The sequence below is a fragment of the Crocuta crocuta genome, unplaced genomic scaffold (assembly GCF_008692635.1).
Source record: "Crocuta crocuta isolate KB4526 unplaced genomic scaffold, BGI_CrCroc_1.0 scaffold271, whole genome shotgun sequence".
NCBI lineage: Eukaryota > Metazoa > Chordata > Mammalia > Carnivora > Hyaenidae > Crocuta > Crocuta crocuta.
In genome coordinates, this window is record NW_027527824.1 from 4,999,966 (window position 1) to 5,005,195 (window position 5,230).

Consider the following 5,230-nt stretch of genomic DNA (forward strand, 5'->3'; position numbering starts at 1 on the left):
CTCTGATGCCGAGAGAAAAAGTATTGCTCTGGGAGAGGTGAGCTGGGAATGTGCCTGAGCCAGGGAATAGGGGCTGGAGGCCCACTTGATCTTTGGCCTTGGTTTCCTGTTTTACCTAGAAAAGCTGTCTGCACACTGTATGTGCTGAATCCCACTGATGCCTCCAGGCCACTCTCTGAGTGAGACCTCCAGGGTGGGTGGGCGTTCACTGCCATGCTTCTCCCCACTCCTCAGCCTCTCCTGCAAGGAGCCACTTCTGTTGGGCCTGGCTTTTCTGCTGTGCCCCTAGCACCGTCTTGCCTTCTCTGGGTCAGGACCATGCTTTCATGGCCCCAGGGGAAGAACATGATCAGGCCCTGTCTTTCTGGTGTCATCTGTGAGGTGTCTGCTGATAGAAACCTCAGGACCCAGTGAGAATGGGCAAGGAAGGTGAGGGGCAAAGGAAGTCTGGTGAGGGAGGAAGGTGCTCCCTCTCCTAGGTGATCAAGCTCCTCGGCCTGGCCTTGGAGAACCCGGTCTGGTTCTGCCACTGCGCTCCAGAGGTTCTCTGCTTACCTGTGTTTCCTTGATTAGGGGAAGGGGAGCTTAATGTTTGCGAAGGTGCTGGCCAGGGGTGGAGTAGCATAATCTTAGATCCAGAGTAACTCTTATGCTGGGGATAGCAGAGGCTCCATGACTGGAGATGGGTTCCGGAGGTCCATGTGGAGGTTCAGAAGGAGTCTCTGATTATTGGGGTTGAGGGTCAAGGTGGGAAGAGATTACGGAGTCCTGGAGAGGGGTTGGTGGGCCACAGAAATCTGGGACTAGCACAGCAGTGGTAATGTGCGACCCAGTGAACTTGCTGATTGAACCTATGCTGGGCGCCCATGCCTATCCAGGGAGCTCCCGCCCCCCCAGCGTCTGGGTACCTGGGTTAAGCAGGAGCCCTGGGCTGGGGACTCGAACTTCCATGAATGAGCAGGGCAGCAGCCTTCTGGGCTGAGGCCTAGTGGGTGGCAGTGTCGACTCAGCCAGGGCTGGAATGCCTGGCACCTGCTTTAGATTAAAGGAGATGCCTGCAAAGGGGGGATGCCTGCCTGGGGGGGAGTGGCTGGGATGGAGCTCCGTGGAGCCCAGGAGTGGGGTGGAAGCAAAGGACCAGCACTGTAGGTAGCAGCAGCTCTGGCGGGCGCGGAAGGAGCCAGAGGTCCCCCAGCTCTGCAGCCCCTCCTCCGGGGAGTCTGAGACAAGAGCTGGGGGCACCCCCACACCGCCTCTGGCGCCACAGGCTGACCTTCTGCCTCAGCGCCCAGGGGACGGGGCAGCTGCTGGGAGCCAGGGTGTCTGAGTGTCCGGTCTTCCCAGGACCGGGAAAAACCTGCAGGGAGGTGGGGAGGCACTTTGGGGTTCTTGTTGTCGTGATGCCATGCTATCTCTTCCTGGGGCTCCTTGGTTGCTGGGAGTGAGGTACCCCCAAGGGCCTGGGCACCCAGGGGTGATGGGGAAATGGCATCCCTTCCTTGTGCCAGGAGCCCTGGGCGCTGCCCCGGTGCTGACCCAGGGGGCGGGGGCAGAGGGGGATGGCACCGTGGGAAAGTGGGCAGCCGTGGGAGCCAAGTGGGTACAGGCTGGGTGCCGCGGGCAGGGAGCCTCTGCCAGGCCCGCTCTCCCTGGGGTGGGGCTGACTGTTCCAGGGACTGGCTCGACCTGTTGAGCGCCTGGCTCCCGCAGCTTGGTATCTGTGTCCCTGCCTGCCAGCTGCCCACCCATAGCGGCACAGTACGGGCTGCCCCCGGGGGTCCGGGAGAAGGAGACCCTGAGCCCCAAGGGGCCGGGATGGGGCTGGTGGAGTCTAAGTTTCCCCAGGTCCTGTCCTTTATCTACTAGAGCTGGGGCTGTAGCCTGTTGCAGGGCTAGGAGCTGAGGGGCTCGGTGAAGGAGACCCCCATACTAGCGCTCTTGAGGTGCTGCCTGTCGCTTGGATGGGCGGCCCTAAAGGCAGCCTGGAGTTACAGCCTGGAATTTCCTCTGCCGGGTGCCAGGGCCAGGCCTCCAGAGCCCCACCCCCAGCCTGGCCTGACCTCCCCTCCCTGGGAGAGAACTGCCGACTTTCCCCAGAGGTTGGGGGAGGGGCAGGGAGGGCATTCTGCTGCCCTGGGAGGAGAGGGGTGACTTCCTGGGTGTGGGGGTATGTTGTACTGCCTCAGTCTCCCCGAAGCCTCCCCCTCCCCTGCCATGAAGAAGAGGGAAGAACCAGGAAGCTGTCTCTCACCCTGCTCTGAGTACAGGGAGTCCCGGATCCCAGGAAAGATGTCTGAGCCCTGCAGGCCCTAGCTGTTCCCCCACCTTCTCAGACCCCTTAGCTCTGGGCCCACCTTGGGGCTCTGCTAGCTGGTAGAGAAGGGCGCCAGGGTGCTACTCTGTAGGGGAGAAGGCATTTACCACTGGCCGTAACTAGGGAAGCGGGCACAGGCGGCTTCCCTCTTCCTCTCCCTCCTCAGGGCAAGGGCGGCCTCCCCCGCCTTCTTACTTTTTCAGTCAGTGGCCAAAGCGGAGTCCTCTCCTTCTTTCCACCCCAGGCCCTTCCTGCTTGGCCCTGGACCACCTGCCCCTCCTAACCTTGGTGTCTCTTCTAGGCCCCTACTCCCGGAGGAGGCTGGGATTCCCTCTGTCCAACCCCCTCCTCCAAAGCGCTGGTGGCCCTGCACTGGCCTGTCCTCCCCTCCCCCACCCCAGCCTCAACTGGGAATGGCCCTGAATCCAGCATTTCCAGCATTTCGAAACCAAGATTGTTTTGAAATCCCTGAGTACTTCTCCACCCCCCTCTGCCTCCCCTCCTCCCCACTAGCCCAGAACTTAGTCCTCTAATCTGACCTCACGCTGTGCACTGCCAGGGTACGTGTGTGAGTTGGAGTGCTAGCACTCAGCCACATGTATACTACTCTGTGTGTGTGTCTGTATGTGCGCGTGCACGCCAGTGTGTGTGTGTGTGTGTGTGTGTGTGTGTCCCACTGTGGGTGTATCTTCCGTCAGCAGCTCTGTGCGACTGGCCCATGTCTTTTGTGATCCTTGAGATCTCATTCTCTATGAAGATGACAGCCTCGGGGTGCCTGGGTGGCTCAGTCGGTTAAGATGACAGCCTCTGTGGGTCTTGAGCCAGTCCTAGGGAGTTTGGGGTTCTCTCTAGGAGGTATCTGGGATGTGTATCTGTGGTAGTTGTGCCCGGGTCTCGGCTGCACCTGTGGGGAGTATCTGTGAGGAATGGGTATGCCTGGGGTCGTGTCTCTTTGATGAGTGTACGTGTGTGTATGTGTGTGTGCGCGTGCACGTGTGCTCTGCTTCTGTTCTCGCTTCTCTCCTCCTCCCTTTGAACATGTCTGGGGTGTGTCGTCACAGGTCTCTCCTCAGTGACCTGGGACATGGAGTCCTCTGTCCCTTGACAGGGAGGTTTCCTGGAGTGGGGCCAAGGCCCTGGCAGTTCCGTGGTCCTTGGAGAGAAAGTGGCGGAGTGGGGAGACTTCGGGATAAACTGTCCCCAGGGCTGGGCTCTCTTCCTCTGCCCCTCGCAGATGCCCAGCATCTTGAGGGATCCCCAGACTACCAGTCCCCCCTCTTCTTGGCCTCATGAGACAGCGGTGGCTGTCACGGGGAGGTCCGGTGCGCTAAAGGAAAGGGCTAGGAAAGGGAATTACCGCTCTGCCTCAGTCACTTGCTTCCCCCCCAGATGAGGATCATCCAGCCCCATCAGACCTGGGAACTCAGTGACTAATTTAAGATTCAGGAAAGTTGACTTCTCTAGCCAGGGGCAGACAGCAAAACAACAGAAGACGTCTGTGTTTCCCACCATTTGGGGGGGGGGCTGGAATCCTAAGGGTGTGATGTTTTACCCCAGAAATATGAGGCATTTGGGGTGGGGCCAGCTGCCACTGGAGCCTGGAGCCTGGGAAGTCCTTTCTGATGTTGAATCTTATCCTTCTTTTCTGCAGTTAGACAGTGCTGTGTGTGCGTGCGTATGTGTGTGCGCGTGTATCAGAGGGGCTTTCTTTTTTGGCCAAAGCAAGGGTGGTGATAGCAGAGTTATGTTGTTATGTTAGCCTGGGATCCAGGCACTGGAAACCCTGATATCTCGCTATGACTCAGTGTCCCATCCTGGCATCTCAAGCTACAATTGAATGCTTCCCTCCAGAAGCAGTTGGGTCAAATCCGTGAGGAAGAAGAGGGCCAGGGCAGGCGCTGTTTATAGGAGTCAAGGGCCTGAGGAGAGAGCAGCGGGAGGTACGCAGAAGGCTAAGCTGTCCCTTCCCCCCAACCCCGTGGCCTCTGCTCCCAGGACACAGTGGGAGGAAGGGAGGGGTAGAGGCACAGGTTGGTACAGTGCTCAGTGACCCAGCAAGGGGAGGGCTTTGGCAAGGAATTTTCAGTTTGTTTCTCAATCTCTGTCTCTGAGACACGCACACACACGTCACTGCAGACACCTTCAGGAGATGAGCCTAGAGAAGTCACCCAGGTGGTGTGTAGGGCAGGGTGCTACGAGACGGGGCTGTGTGGGACCAGCTTCATTCTGGCGGAAACCCCCCACTTGCCTCCTTGAACTGGAGGTTGAGCTGTACTGGAAGTCTCCTACCCAACTCCCTTGCCCTGGGCCTGGGAACAACACAGGCTGGACAGGGTTAAGTCTGGTTGGCAGGGACACCCCCCTGCCCCCGGTGCAGAGAGAGAGAGAGGGAGGGGTGGTTAGCAGCTTGCTCTAGTTGGCGTCTCTCCCAGAATTCTTCGGAAAAGAACTCCCCTTTGACCCCCAGTACAAACTGAGCCCAGCCACCAGCCTCCCTCCCGCCTGCCTGTGGGAGTTTTACCCAGCCCCCCTCCTGCTGAACTGCTAAGCCTGATTCTCTCACCCTGGGCCCTCCCAGCCAGGCCGGTGGGGCCTTTGCATCTTCAGGGGACAAGGAGTGTAGCTACAGAGGCCACACAGGGACTCAGGAGAGGCACCCTTCTTTTCTCTGACAGACGATAGCTCTGGGGGACGGCGGGCACTGAAAGCCAGGGTCCTCAGGTCTCCCCATCCATCCCTTCCCCCAGAACCTCAGGCCAGGTCATGGGAGTCATCGGCCCCTCCTCTCTCTCTCTCTCTCTCTCTCTCTCTCTCTCAGGCATCTTCCAGTGCCTTCTCCTTTCCTGCTTCCAGGATAGGGAGGGGGAGCGGTGTGGTGCAGCAGCTGGGCCAGGCCTGGCTCCCAGCCAATCCACA

At 59.3% G+C, this 5,230-nt stretch overlaps 1 protein-coding gene across 3 annotated transcripts in view; it reads left to right on the top strand.

Annotated features, from left to right (window-relative positions):
• The window catches only part of BCL9L (BCL9 like), a 44,219-nt gene that overhangs the window by 20,070 nt on the left and 18,919 nt on the right, over nt 1-5,230 (top strand). The window lies entirely within an intron of this gene.